Source organism: Dama dama, chromosome 33 (genome assembly GCF_033118175.1).
Source record: "Dama dama isolate Ldn47 chromosome 33, ASM3311817v1, whole genome shotgun sequence".
NCBI lineage: Eukaryota > Metazoa > Chordata > Mammalia > Artiodactyla > Cervidae > Dama > Dama dama.
In genome coordinates this window covers 64,432,806-64,449,242 of record NC_083713.1, presented here as the reverse complement: position 1 = coordinate 64,449,242, position 16,437 = coordinate 64,432,806, and positions in this window count along the sequence as shown.

Here is a 16,437-nt window from a genome sequence, read left to right as displayed (position 1 = left end):
TTTGCTGCATGGCTGTGTGGAGAGAGTTTTCAGAAGCAAGTGATAAAAGCAGGATCTCATTTCTGAACCCTCACGGGTAAGAATACTCTAGCCTTCTTCCTTTCAGCTGAATTTCCAACTCAAGAATTGTTGTGGGCAACATCCACTTTATTTCCTATTCTGGGACAGACTTTGCCACCTACCATCTTCCTTTTTTATACCAATTGGCTTTCTCTCAATCCCTATACCAATGAACAAATGTTCCAAAGGGGATATGGGGGCAAAGATAAGTAAATATTTTTAAAAGCCTGATTATCGAGACACAGAAGTACAGAACAGACTTTTGAACTCTGTGGGAGAAGGTGAGGGTGGGATGTTTTGAAAGAACAGCATGTATATTATCTATGGTGAAACAGATCACCAGCCCAGGTGGGATGCATGAGACAAGTGCTCGGGCCTGGTGCACCGGGAAGACCCAGAAGAATCGGGTGGAGAGGGAGGTGGGAGGGGGGATCGGGATGGGGAATACATGTAACTCATATCAATGTATGGCTGATTCATATCAATGTATGACAGAACCCACTGAAATGTTGTAAAGTAATTAGCCTCCAACTAATAAAAAATAAAAAGAAAAAAAAATTAAAAAAAAAAAAGCCTGATTATCACTGCTTGGCTTCATCTCCCAAAGGCTACTTCCCAGAGCTCAGCAGTTGACACCCTTCAGAAAGATGTGATACCAGATGAATTTTGACATGTTCATCTGGAATTCAGTAATTACATAGCTACAAGTTGGTACCTGCTGATTGTACATAAGAAGCATTTTGCCTCAGGCTCTGCAGATCTACAGGATTCCCACACACCCACAAATAAAGGAGTTGTTTTATAGACAGCCTTATTCATGGAGTTCCCCAAATACATGCACAAAAACTTCTGTGCAACCCTGGAATATCCCATTTTGTTTTTTTTGTTCATCCAGTATCACTTCTTTCTGATGGGTGTCAACTACTGAGTTCTGGGAAGTAGGCTTTGGGAGATGAAGCCATGCAATGATAATCAGCCCAGGAGTCCTAGAGAAAGAGGCACCCCCTCCTTCCTCGACTCTGTTCTGGAAATTGGAGAAGTGTCCCAAACACAGCTGGTGCCCATTCTGTTCTATTAGAATTTGTCTCATCATCAGAGCTTGCCAACTATAATCTCTAGTCTCTATAATCTCTTAATGGTGCTCAAAATGTGGTCCCCAGACAAGCAACATCAGCATCGCCTGGATGGGACCTTGATAGAGATACAGATTCATGGGCCCTACCCCAGACCTACTGAACTAGAGTTAGGGCTCAGAAATTTGTATTTTAATAAGTCCACCATGTGATTCTAAGATGCTTGCTCAAGTTTTAGAACCACTGTTGTAGTCTTGGCTAGAAGGGACCTACATATGTTAAGCTTTGTGAACCATAAATTCCTGTCACGACTATTTACCTCTGCCATTGAACTATGAAAACAGCCGTGAACTGTGTAAGGTGGATGAGCTTGAGTGTGTTTTGTCTGGGAGTGCATACTTAGTCGTGTCCGACTCTTTGTGACCCCCTGGACTGTAGCCCATAGGCTCTTCTGTCCATGGGATTTTCCAGACCAGAATACTGGAGTGGGTAGCCATGCCCTCCTCCAGAGGATCTTCCTGACCCAGGGATCAAACCTGTGTCTCATGTGTTTCCCTCATTGGCATGCAGATTCTTTACCACTGAGCCACCTGGGAAACCCTGTGTTTTAATGAGACTTTATTTACAGAAATAATCAGGAGTCCAGATCTGGTCCCAGGATGGGAGTCAGGGAGAGTAGGCTAGCCTTTCGACCTACTCTATCCTGATACACCCCTGAGAGTTTGACATAGTTTAATCAGTCAGAATTTTTATTTCATCCATGTTTCTGATCCTAGGTTCTTTGGAAATCCTTTTTGTTTGTGGATTTTTTTTAGAAATTTACCCCTAGTGAAAAAGAAAAAGCAAAGCTAAACGGTAAAGTACCAAGCATTGTGTCTTTTCCAAAGGCCTGGGGAGTATGTCACAGTCCCATTCCACAGTGAGGAAACTCAGGTGTAGATGGGACATATTCAGGGCCTGCCATGCTGTGCAGTCCATCTGTGTTCCTTGAGCCCAGAGGCCCCAGTTCTATCACACACAATAGGAAGTGTCTTTCAGACCCATGAGCAGGGATCCAGGACATATGATTGCATTCAACCACACTGCTGATTCCAGTCCAGTCTCCTCTATAAACCCAATTTCACAGTCCCTCATCTAGATATCCACATTACACTACTTCTTACTTGGGGTCACACACACACAAGAAACAAAAATAAATTATTGGTTCATGTAATTCTCTAGACTTTATTACTAAAAGATCCATCTGGAGATCTAATTCTGTTTACGAAGCAGCTGGCAGTCTTTTCTCACCACGAGTAAAATATAAATATTTTTCAGCAGGAGTGGGATAGGTTTGATCCAACCAGGATGGCATCTAGATCTTTCTTGAAGAGTTTTGGCAAATATGTGTGCTATGTGCAGGCTAAGGCGCTTCAGTTACATCCGACTTTTGGCGACCCTATGGACTGCAGCCTACCAGGCTCCTCTGTCCATGGGATTCTCCAGGCAAGGATACTGGAGTGGGTTGCCATTTCCTTCTCCAGGGGATCTTCCCGACCCAGGAATTGAATCTGCATCTCTTATGTCTCTTGCACTGCAGGCAGGTTCTTTACCACTAGTGCCACCTGGCCTGCAAAACTGGGGGGTGGAGTGGGTAGTGGAGAATGCAGAGAAGGCTCCTGGCCAAAAACAGAATTATCAAGAACATTATAAATTGACATGCCTGGGCTACTATATGAAAAGCACAAGCAGATAACCTACTGATGATGGAAAAAGTGTGAAAAGACTTGTAATGTTTTCTTATTGATTTTTTAAAATTAGAATGAGCCAGGGTATCTGACAGTCACAAACAACCTCAAAATTTCAGTGCCTTCATGCATCAAATGATTTGGGATGATGCAAGTACCTCTTTAAGGCAGCTTTCCTCCTGGTGCAGCTCAGGGCTCAGGTTATTTTAATCTTGAAGCTCTGCCCCTAAAACACAGCCTCCAGGATCACATGCGCTCAGAGAGAGAGCTGTGGGGGGTTTTCACTGCCTCTGCTCACAGGCCACCCAGGACCAGACTCAGGGCCCTGTTCAACTACAAGGGGAACTGTCATCCACCTGCCTGGAAGGGAAGGGAAACTGCACATGATACTAGTGTGACATTGGCATCCAGGATGACTGCCATATTACATGGTGTGCCTCTCCATAGCACCAAAGGGAAGTTAGCTAATACAAGAGCCAAGCGCAGCTTGGAGGACTGAACCGAGGTGTGTGTTGTTAGCAGCCCTGAAGCAGTGGCATTCCCAAACACCTATTAAACACAGATCTCTGGTGACCTAGTTCTCAGCACAGGGTGATTCAGGTTTTATTGTATCTGTTGATGAATGCAGACAAAAAGTGTGTCTGTGAAAGAGAGCAGACAGAGAATTAACGCCATTAGAAACAAACAGAAGTGGAAACAAAGGCCAGACAGGCTGTGGAGTGCCTGCTGGGTCTGTCTTCTTGTCTCTTTCCACTCTCCTTGTTCTGTCCCTTCAGACAGGACGCATCTACCCTCTAGAGTCTCTTGCTTTATCCCACTTCAATAGATAAAGCTTAAATATGATATTGGGTGAAAGCCTGAAACATAAAGGTCCCAAGATTCCTCTTTTTGTGCCCACCCCCCATCTGTTTAGCAAGTGGTTCTTTTGCTAATAAATACCATTGTCTGATAACCTATTCTGTGCCCAGTGATAAGAGCTTTGCATGTATTATCTTGATATAACAGCTCTATGAGGAATATACTGTTGTATCCACTTTGCAGATTAGAAAACTGAGAACAAAGTTGAGTAATTCCTATACAGGGTTTTGCAATTAACAAATGACAAAACTGAAACCTACACTCAGGTCAGATGACTCCATCAACCTTACCTCTGTTGTGTTATCTTACAAATTGGTGCCTTTGTTTCATTTATCAAACATTCCTAAAGGAAATCAACCCTGAATATTCATTGGAAGGGCTGATGCCAGAAGCTGAAGCTCTAGTACTTTGGCCACAGGATGTGAAGAGCCGACTCATAGGAAAAGACCCTGGTGCTAGAAAAAATTGGGGGCATGAGGAGAAGGGGATGACAGAGGATGAGATGGTTGGATGGCATCACTGACTTAATGGACATGAGTTCAAACAAACTCTGATAGTGAAGGACATGGAAGCCTGGTGTGCTGCAGTCCTTGGGTTTACAAAGAGTCAGAAATGACTGAGCGACTGATCAACAACAATAATCAAACATTCAGAGAGAGCCTACAGCATGCTCTGCACTTTGACAAGGATCAACAAGGCAGTGAGATGTGCCCTCCAGCTGCTCACAGTCTAAATCAATGCCATAAAACTGATGGGAAGGAGTGCTCAGGAATCCCAGAAGCGAAAGCTGCAGAGGAATGATAAGATTCCAGAAAAGAGGTAAGACTGTTCTAAGGAGGAAAAGTTGGGAGTGGAGGGTGGGGATAAGGGGGAATTTGCACTAGGCACCCTTTTGTGTCTTTTGACATCAGGATCCCAGTGGACAGTAGCAAGCGTGTGGACTTGGAGATTGATGGGTTCCTAGTGAACACTGATCACAAGCACTCCTGGCTGCCCATGACCGCCACCACACCACACCACACTCAGAGCAGCCCTTGGTTTCAGGCCAGCAAGGGCCAAGTATTGGATAAACATGGGTCAGGATAAACTCATCACACAAGTGCTCTTAATGAGGATGCAGCCAATGCCCCTGAGAAATGACTAGAACAGGCCCTGAGCCAGGAGGCCTTTCCTAGGTGACATCAATCACTAAAAAGGTGGGCTGGCTCTAAGGACAGAGGATTAATGTGCTATGATCTCAAGGTGTGGTACCCAGACCTGCAATAGCAGCATTACCTGGAAAATTTGTTAGAAATGCAGATTCTCAGGATTCCCTCCAGACCTACTGAATCAGAAAGTCTGTGCCAGCTTTCTAAATATATATATATATATATATATAGTTTTACTTATTTACTTATGCTGTGCTGGGTCTTTGTTGCTGCTCAGGCTTCTCTCTAGTTTCGGCAAGCGGGGGCTGGTCTCTCTATTGTGGTGCAAGGCCTTCTCACTGCAGTGAATCCTCTTGTTGTGGAGCATGGGCTCTAGGCATGCAGACTTGAGTAGTTTCAGCATGTGGGCTCAGCCGTTGCAGCTTCCAGGTTCTAGAGCACAGGCCTAGTTGCTCCACGGCATGTGGGAGCTTCCCGGACCAGGGATCAAACCTGTGTCTCCTGCATTGACAGGTAAATTCTCTACCACCAAGCCAACAGGGAAGCACTCTGTGTCAATTTTCTGTCTGTGGAGAAATTTCAGTCTATATATTCTGTTTCTTTCCCTAAAAGACACTTGGGAACTTGAAGGGCTTTCTGGGGTTGGCCATTAAGCCCTTGTGTGGGCCTCTTTGTTCTGCCCCACATTTTCTAGGACCAGCCTAGGCCACCTCTTGAAAACCACAGATTCTCAATGCCTTTAGGGAAGACATCATATGGCATAGAGCAAAAGAGCAAAAGCAGAACTGTTGGATGTATTGACATGTAGAATAAAGGATTGTTTGTTTGCGGAGAGGCTGGAAGCGGGTAAGTGAACCCTGGATCTTGACGAGGAGAGAGAAAGAGCACTGTGGAGCAGAAGCCAGAAGATCACTTATGAATGATGCCGCAAGAGCATGATCATGCTCTGGGTGTTGTAAATGCCAAGAGGAGGGGCAGGAGACAGAGAAAACAGAACTCCTCCCAGCCCCCGCAAGGGAGCACTTGGATCATAGCACCTTACTTTTGCCCACTGTTGATGGAGCATCTTCCCAGAGCAAAGAGATGTTACAGGGAAGTGGCAAGAATGTGGACCCTGTAGCTAGACTGCCCAGATTTGAATCCCCACTTGGAATGATGCTCAGCCAGTAGGATCTATGTAGCCATGCCAGCTTTGCTTACATGTAGCATCTGTTCTGAGGTCACAGTCTTGCCTCTGATTGGCCAATGTCTGGATCATCCTACTCATTACAGCTTTTGAATATCACCCATGTTGTCCCTTACTGCAGGGTGGACTGAAGATATTAAGTCTCTCTACACCTCAGTTTCCTTATCTGTGAACTAGGAAGAGTAACACTGCCTACCTCAAGTATTAGGAAGATTAAATGAGTCAGCAGGAGGACTGTGTTTAGAATTATACCTGGTACATAAATTCTCAATAAATATTAGCTATGATAATTCTTCTCTCCCAAAGTATGAACAGTGCCTGAGCAAAGGCCAGTGTCTCAGAGTTAAAATGTCCAGAGTGTCCTGAGTTGCGAAAAGCAGAAGCTTGCTTCTCATAATTCCAGGGCTCCTAGCCCACCGTCTGCTTAGAGCAGAAGGAGGCAGGTGATGGTGACAGCTAGTGTGGTGGGGACATGACGTCATCACCTGTGTGCAGCCAGAGCAGGACCACTGCACACAGACAGCCTCGCTCCCCTGCGGAACGTGCAGCTCTCTTGGGCCAAATGCTGAAATGTACCCTTGGAGTCCATTCAAATGTGGAGAAATATTTAGATCCAATCAAAACAACTCCAGATTGTTGCCTCCTATTTTAGGTAAATAGGATAAGCAAACTCTACCTAAATAAGAACTGGTAATAAATATTCTCTCTTCCTGTCTTTCTAACTCTGTAAAGTCAAATGCTCCAAGTCTAAATGTCTCACGGGGGAATCTCTGAAGGATTTCTGAAGTGTTTATTTGGTTAATAACAAAAATCCTTTATGTAAGCCTCCCATATACCTTTCACATGTATGGGGTGCTTACAATACAGCTGAGAGAAAAGTAGGACAAATGGCCTTAACTTCAACCTAGACAGTTGGAAACTGAGGTCCAGTGAGTATAGGTGGTTGTCTTGAGGTTTCTGGACAGTTTTTTTTAAAAGCTTCCCTGGTGGCTCAGCTAGTAAAGAATCCACCTGCAATGTGGGAGACCTGGGTTCAATCATTGGGTTGGGAAGATCCCCTGGAGAAGGGAATAGCTACCCACTCCAGTATTCTGGCCAGTAGAATTCCATGGACTGTATAGTCCGTGGGGTTGCAGAGTTGGACACAACTGAGCCACTTTCACTTTGCTATTTACTTATTTGGCTGTGCTTGGACTTAGCTGTGGCATGTGGGATATTTAGCTGTGGCATGTGGGATATTTAGCTGTGGCATGTGGGATATTTAGCTGTGGCATATGGGATCTTTAGCTGTGGCATGCAGGATCTAGTTCCCTGATCAGGGATTGAACCCAGGTTCCCTGCATTGGGAGTGCAGAGTCTTAGCCTCTGGGCTACCAAGGAGGTCCCAAAGCTTATGAACATTTATGGTGGGAAAAAGGGCAGGAAACCATCACTCAAGAAGTATACAGCCATTCCTAGTCATTGGCTAATTGGAGCCCTCATTTGGAACACTACTCTCCAAACTCTTAGCCACCACAGATTATTTTGAAGATGCCCACATGCACAGAAACCCACACGCATCAACAACAACCATTTGACTTTAAGTGAGAAAGACTGGAGATCCTGGCAGAGATTGGAGACCCCTGGTCACTCACCTACCACCACTACTTCTGTGCAGCACAAGCCATTGAAAGTTCGTTCTGTATATGAGTTCATGCCTTCTGGACACAAAAGAGAGAGCTAGGTACACATCTCCTGCATCCTAAAATAGGCATTTTGGAATACGGCAGAATGAAATACCATTCTATTCCTAACATTTTTTTATTTTTTGATGCAATTTTAACATTTCCCTTCTGATATTTCATTGTTAGTGTAAAGAAATGCAAGCAATTTCTGTGTGTTAATCTTATATCCTGCTACTTTGCTGAGTTCGTTTATGGTTCTAGTAGATTTTGTGTGGCGTCTTTAGGGAAAATATTGTTTTAAATATTTAAAAGAACTGCATACACCCCTATAGAGAGGCAGTAAACTTCATATACAGACAGCATGGTAGGCACGTACTGAAATGTGAAAGAAATTGAAGTGGTAACTTGTACCTTTTCCAGCAAAACTGGCAGGAAGACATCATTTGCAACCATGGAGAAAAAGAACTACACAAAATAGCCTATATCATGTCCTGCATGCAAATATATTCAACATATATTTGGGACTTCCAACTACCAAAATAATCTTTATATGCTTACAAAATTAAAAAAGGAAACAAATGAGACAGTCCTTCCTTTCCATCATGAAAAATCATGGAATCAGTTGAAATGTATGATTTCAGGTAGCTCTGTCAAACTCTTCTAAATTCAGAACCAAGAGGCACTGCCACAATTTTGTTAGTCAATTAGATAAGGATTTCATGAGGTGTGCCTAACATGCGTATCTATATACTGATGCTCCGTACTGGAGGCAGGGAGGGAAGGACCCACACAAGGAGACAGCAGGGTGCTTCTCCATGAGCCATCTAATCGAGCATCCTCTGATGATCCTTTTCCCTATGATGTTAGCATAGGAACAAGGAATATGAAGGACCATCCATCCTTTCTTCCAAATATGTCCAACTCCTTTTTGGTCTTCTGAAACTACGAGGAACCCTAATCCAGACCCTTACATCATCCTTTCCTCCTGTCCTAGCTAGCTTACAGTCTTTCCCCTTGGGTTCCCTTGAATGGACCTTGGTCAGATTAATTTTCCTAAACCAGACATGAGCAAACCAGGGGTAGCAACCAAGTTTCTTAGCCACGGGGGGTCATTGCATGCACTCTGGCCCTGCAGCCCTCAGCCATACTGACCACTGCTCCCCAGTTGAATCTGCCGTTGCAGCCAGAGCAGGTTTGATGTGACCACTCTCTCTACCTTAATCCACCTAAGAATCCCTCCCCTCCAACCCACCACGTTGTTGATGTACTTAGAAATCTAACTCAAATCTCATAACTTCCACAAAATCTTCCTTGATTCCTTTAGTCCATAGGCTTCTCTTTTCCTAAATAAAAATTTGCTGTGGCTCTGTTTGCCACCAGGTGGAGAAAAAAAAAAAAAAAAAAAATGCAAAAATGAAGCCCCTGGACAGAGGGAAGCTGAGATAGGAGCTGTGTTTTATGCACAAGTATAAGAATTTTTCCATCCTTTCTGAATTAGGCAAGGGAGATATGAATCAATTTTATATACCCTTCTAACCAAAATGGTCAAAATAAAAACAGTTTTATAAGAAGACAAAGCTATGTTGGCAAGAGTATTAAATATTAAGCAAATGGAACTCTCATATATTCTAAAGTGTTGGTTGCTCAGTCATGTCCCATTGTTTGCAACCCTATAGACTGTAGCCCGCCAGGCTTCTCTGTTCATGGGATTCATCCTAGGCAAGAATACTGGAATGGGTAGCCATTCCCTTCTCCAGGGAATCTTCCCGACCCAGGGATTGAACTGGGGTCTCCTGCATTGCAGGCAGATTCTTCACTCTCTGAGCCTAGTAGGAGGGTAAATTAGTCAGCCACTTTGGGGAAATACCAGTAACCACTATAGTTGAGCATAAGGTTACTCCATGAGCCAGCAACTCCAACAAAATGAGTGCATGTATGCTTCAGGAGAGACGCACTGGAATGTTCACAGCTGCACTAAGTGTAATAACCAATACTAGAAACAACCCAAATGTTCATCAACCATAGGAGGAATAAATACATCTGTGAATAAGTACAATGACTTAAAACACAGCAAAGCAAGTGAACCAGCTCAGCCACGTACAACAACACAGGTAAATCTCACAAAGAGAACTGACGGAAAGAAACCACTCGCAAGAGACAGGGAATGGTTAGAAAGGAACACAAAGGGATTCCTGAGATTTTGCTAATGTTCTGTGAACTGGTGTGGGTAATTGATGTGATTATTTTGTGAAAGATCAGTCAAGCTGTACACTACTGATAAGTGAAATTTCTCTTATACATGTTACACATAAATTATACTTAGAGTCTGTGTGTGTATATGTGTAAAATGAAGACAGACAGAGAAAGAGATGCTCCTGGCTGAGGAGGGAAAGAGATGCTCCTGGCTGAGCAAAGAGGGAAGAAACTATCCTACAGACCACCAATAACATCCAGGAGCATCAAGGGCTAGCTTCACATGGTGTGGGAGCTTTGCAGTTGCACCAGACCTTGTACAGATAAGGTCCCAAACATGGATCAGTGCTATGCTGTCGTCATCCTACAATTCTTAATAACTTTTGAACCAGGGACCTGCTTTTCCCTTCATGCTAGGCCTTTCAAATTACATAGCCAATTCTGAGTACGGGTTTGTCATCAGCTCCCAGGATCCAGAATCCAAAACTTCTCTAGTAGATCTGAGAGAAGTTCCCTGAACTGAATAAACTCAACCTTCCCTGATGGATCAGATGGTAAAGAATCTGCCTGCAATGCAGAAGACTCGGGTTCAATCCCTTGGTTGGGAAGACCCCCTGGAGAAGGGAATGGCAACCTACTCCAGTGTTCTTGCTGGAGAATTCCATGACAAAAGAGCCTGGTGGGCTACAGTCCATAGGGTCACGAAGAGTCAGACACAACTGAGTGACTAACACTTTCACTTTCAACCTCTGAAACACTTTTAGATAGCTTTTCAGGGAAACTGGGACTTTATTCCAGTCCCTTTATAGTAAGGAACTATAGCATAGAAGGAAGCTGCCTTCTTTGCTATATAGTCCCCAGAGAATCCAGTTGATTTCAAAGTCCATAGTAGATCTATAAGGGATGGGGAAGGGAAGGGTAGAGGGAGCTGCCATCTTCTGAGTCCTGAGTCAGTTTCTAAATGAATCAGGAAAACCACTTGGTTCAGCCAGATCCTGGAGAAGAGTATTATTTCTTCCTGCTGCTGGCACCACACACCATTAAGGGCCAGTCTGATAAGTTTGAGAACCACTGGACCTGCTTGTCTCAGCCCCTCTTCTCTCCTCTGGGGAATAAGCTGCCCTTGGGGAGCAGGTGACTCCTTGAACTCCTCCAGAACGTGCTCCCCTCTCCAGCTTGTGAGGAGAGGGAGGAGCGTGCCTAATTCTGGAGGCATTGACAGACCCAAAGCCATATCCACCATCCTGGCTTCTATCTGCTTCTCTTTTGTCTTCCTTCTCAAATCATTCAGAACCTGGACAGAGAAAGGGGTGCTGACCAGGTTTCAAACCTTCTAGAAAATTACTGTGCTTTCCCCTCTCTTTTAAAATGTAGTAGAACTCTGGTGCAAGAGCCACCTACAAAGTGTTCTCTGGCCACATCCCCACAGCTAAGGCCAGCATCTAAGTTGGACTCTATGTGACTGACTTTTAGTCAGGAAGCCCTACATCTCAGATAAAACAAGCTTCTCCTTCTTCCAAATACTAATGCACTTGTTCCTCCATCCTTCTTCCCACTGCTGGGAAGCCACCAAAATTATTGACTCTTGCTTCAGTCTTGGGAGTCCAACTGGGTGGACTGCTCACCCTGAAAATCATTTTCTGCTGAATTAAATCCAAATCCATATCCTGGGTTCAATAGCCAATACCACAGCCTGCCCATCAGCCCATCACCTCTATTTTCTGCCTGAATTTTGCTCCCAGTTAATCTCCTGAAGACCCAGGAGATTTTTTAGGGGTTATTTCACATGAAAGGAAGACCTCTCTGATTTTTTAGCTGAGAATAGATAAAATTCCCAGGTTACCCCTCAGTCAAACAGCTGCTCCCGCTGACTCCACATAACCAGTCTGGTGGTAGCACTCAATTTCAATTAGCCCCAAGGACACCTTTTCTTCTCATGTGATAGTAGCAATAATATTTTTTTTTCTTTATCTGCTGTCAACCTACAGAGTTCCAAATATGAGCCATGCATTTTTTTTAATCATTCATCTTTGAAGAAACTCTCTCTCAGTGGCTCATTCTATCCATAGGATCTTTCACTTGAATAATTTCACATCACCTGCACTAATTCATTCATTTATTCATTAACTGCTTATTCTGCAATGCAGCACTAAGTGGATGTTCCTCCCCCTACCCTACTATCCTTTCACCATCTTTTCTTTTTGCTCATCAATGCCTGGTTCATGATACCATTCCCAAGATTCTTGGTCTTCCTTGATTAAGTTCATCCTAATCTGATCAGAGTCCTCTGATCTTATCCTTTTCTTCTGTGTCCACTCAGTATGAAATGCCAAATCTGACCCAAGCTTCCCAATATTAACTCTCATATCTCCCCATACAGATATCTTAAACCCAAGTAAACTCTGATGATTTTCAAATGAGGAGGAAGATTGACAATGAGTCACAGTCTAAAGGGAGGGTCCTTAAAGGTCCTTTGTATTTTATAAAAAGCATGTCAAATATTATACTGTATTTCAAATAATAAATATTTGTATCATTTTTTAAATACAAACTACATGAAGTACATCTTAATAAAATATCCCTGGTCTGGAGGGATACAAGAAAAACATACTGATTTTCAGTGGGGATTTGTCCCAGTAAAGAATGGTCAGACCCTGAGCTAGGGGAAGGCAAGGTGTTTCTGCCAATCTTCCCTAGAAGGACTAAATTCATCTCTACCTCTAGAACAAGGACATTTCACAAGTCTTTGTTCAAGCACTTTTCCCTACTGGAGTTTCATTCCCTCCCCTCTCTGAAATCTCACTGTTCTCTTTGAGCTATTACCAATATCATTTCATACTCTAAAACTTTTTTTGTTCTACCAAGTGGCCTTTCCTTCTTCTGAATGTCCTATAAGATGCCTCATTTGTGGCACTAATTACATTGTGGAAAATATTAACACATTCTTTTATCCACCCATCCTCCTGACAGTAGTAAGCTCTCTGAGGGTAGGAATCATGCACTTTCATACAGTGTATGCAAAAAAGTATGACTTTCATCGAAAACCCCTAAGGTACAGCAAAGATCACTTCATTCTTCCTCTATATCAGCTTAAATTAGTTCTAATCTCTATTGCCTAGCTGGAGAAACATTAGATTTCGGCCACTGGTGAGCTTCTTTCTCACATCTGCCCCTCCCCCCCCCCCACCACCATGAAACAATATTGAGTTGAAAAGGGAAGCTGGTACATGAGCATGGTCTCGTCATTTGAGTAGGGTGGTGTCAGCTATGGTGTTCACTGCTCAAGCCCACCTGGTTAAGTTGAAGCAGGGGGCTCCACCCCCTCCTGTCTTTTTCCAAAGTCCAGTCTAAAGCCCACTGTCAATAAGGCCTTCCCAATGTTGCCATCAGGACAGATCTTTGCCTCTTCTGAACCCCATCTCTTGACCTCCCCCACCATTTGACATTGACTGCATTCTAGAATTTGCCTTGGCATCTATTTTGTACACACTTACTCCTCCAGTTTACCCCATTCCAAGTCTTCCCCTGGTCTTCAAAAGAAGAAATTATCTTAGTCACATTTGCATCTTATACTAGTAGCTAATGTAGTACCTCAAATACTAAGGTATTGAGTGAGAAGTATTATAATCTTCTGCTCTTTCATCTTCAGTCACAGGAGGCACTCCCTAAGACAGGACACATCCTGTAGAATTCAGCCCAGACCTTCCTTCCTCAGCAATTTTTTTTGCCTATCACTACAGTTTTGGGGGGCTTCCTTTGTGGTTCAGCTGGGGAAGAATCTGCCTGCAATGCAAGAGACCTGGGTTTGATCCCTGGGTTGGAAAGATCCCCTGGAGAAGGGAAAGGCTACCCACTCCAGTATTCTGGCCTGGAGAATTCCATGGACTATACAGTCCACGGGGTCACAAAGAGTCGGACACAACTGAGTGACTTTCACTTTCACAGCTTTTTGAGTCACTATATAATCATGTTTGTCTGTATCACTAGCCTGCTAGTGCCATGAGGGCAAGGACAACATCAACTGTTGCTCACTATATTCCCTGCCTAGAGGACTGATACCCAGGTGATAGACAGATATTGACTTAACTAATAAAGACCTCCTCCTCTTCCTGCTGTCAGCTCTTCCTGCTGGACTTGTGTTTCTGACACAACAGAATATGTTGAGGCTATGGGGCAATGGTTTCCCCCTAAGGTAAAAGCAGAGGCTTCTTCTTCACCAGGCTCTCTCTTGAAAGCAAAGAGTGAGAATCCAGGTCCTTACTCACCTCTAAACCACATTTCACCATCTCTGCCTCACTTTAATATCTCTAGTCCTGTTCAGAAAACTCCTTAACACGTTCAATTTTTCCTTCTTACACCACAGAGATCCATCCAAACCTGAGCAGAGATGAAAATTCCCTCAAATAGCCACTTAAAAGCCTATTAGGGTTCTTTCTGGCCATTCTTTAAATGTTATTTTCTACCACTAGAATGTGCAACAATGGAGATTTTAACATGTTTGGATGGAAATAGCAACACATCCAATTAAATTATGTGCTGGGTACTTAAGATCTGGCATTGTGTACAGTAAGTGCCCTGCATATGAATGAGTATTTCATTCCGAGAGTGCATTTGTAAGTTCTATTTGTTCATGAGTCCAACAAAGTTAGCCTACAAACCCAACACAATCAGCTATATATAGTACAGTACTATAAGTGGTGAAGTGGTAAAGAATACACCTGCCAATGCAGAAGACGCAGGAGATTTGGGTTTGATCCATGGGTCAGAAAGATCCCCCGAAGGAGGAAATGGCAACCCACTCCAGTATTTTTGCTAAGAAAATTCTATGGACAGAGGAGCCTAGGGGGCTACAGTCCATGGGGTCACAAAGAGCCAGACACAACTCAGCAACTGAGCATCCACACGTGTAATATTGTATAGTTCTGTACCGTAATATTTTCCACACAAGTAACATTAAAAAATACAAACATAAATAATAAAGAAAACATTTTTAATCTTACAGTATTATGTTGAAAAGTACAGTAGTACAATACAACGCCTGGCATATAGGGGCTGGCATCGAGTAAACAGGCAAGAAGTGTTATTGACTGGAGGAAAGAGAGGAGGTGGGAGATAGTAGAGCTGAAGGATCATCAGCAGTAGGAGATGGAGGGCAGGCTGCAATTTCATTCATGTCTGAAGTTGATGGGACAGGTTCCAGAAAGGGCTGGAACAAGACCCACATTCACATCTTTTAAAGTTCTCACCATAGATGTTCATATATAGGGGATTTACTGTAACTCTTAGTGATGGTGACACTATATAGACTATATATATAGTGGCACTATATAGACTAGCCTAGAGGACTGCAAGGAATGTGACACCCCATGCTGAGATCATATTGTAACTATTTCAAGTTTAAATGGGCCTGTTCTAGTGAGGTCCAGATCTGTACTTTCCTATACAATAGCTATGGCTATTTACACTTACATTCAATAAAAATGAAGTTTCCCAGTCTCACTAGTCACACTTCAAATGCTTGAGACGCATGTGGCCCATGGCTATCATATTGAACAGTGTTATGTTACATTCCTATCAATACAGAAAGATCTGTGTAACGGCACCACCCTAGGTTCTTTGAACAAGTACCAAGGTGAAAAGTCATCTCAGCAAGAGGACTTGCACTTAGATAGGAAATGTTCAATAAGTATGGCTTCCCTGTGGCTCAGATGGTAAAGAGTCTGCCTGCAGTGCGGGAGACTTTGGGTTCGATACCTGGGTTGAGAAGTTCGCCTGGAAAAGGAAATGGCAACCCACTCCAGTATTCTTGCCTGGAAAATCCCATAGATGGAGGAACCTGGCAGGCTTCATGGGGTTACAAAGAGTCAGATGCAACTGAGTGACTTCACTCTCCCTGGTGACTCAGATAGTAAAGAATCTGTCTACAATTCAGGAGACCCAGGTTCGATCCCTAGATGGGAGAAGATCCCCTGAAGAAGGGCATGGCAACCCACTGCAGTATTTTTTCCTGGAGAATTCCATGGGCAGAGGAGCCTGGTGGGCTACAGTCCAGGGGGTCTCAAAGAGTTTGAACACATACCAAGGTGATAAGTCATCTCAGCAAGAGGACTTACACTTAGATAGGAAATGTTCAGTAAACATCCACTCTTTTTACTACACACCAGATTCTGTTGGACCTGCTTCACAGACCGCATATCATTAAGTCTTCACAATTTGGGATATATGTAGTATTAATACATTATTGTCCCTTGAACTAGTTTGCTAGTGCTGCCATTGCAAAATATCACCCATTTGGTGGCTGCATTTGATAGAAAAATAGAAGACCGATACAATGAATCAGATGAAAGACTCTACTTACCTACTTTGTTTTTCTTCCTCTTTGCCCTCCTGACCATGTGGATATAAATGTCTCTTGATGGAATGGCTATAACTCCAAACTCAGAGAAATGGTAATAAGGTGATAAGTCCTGCCCAGACTCATGTCCAGGTGGAGAATGAGCAGGGCCAACTCAGTGCAGCATCTGGCTC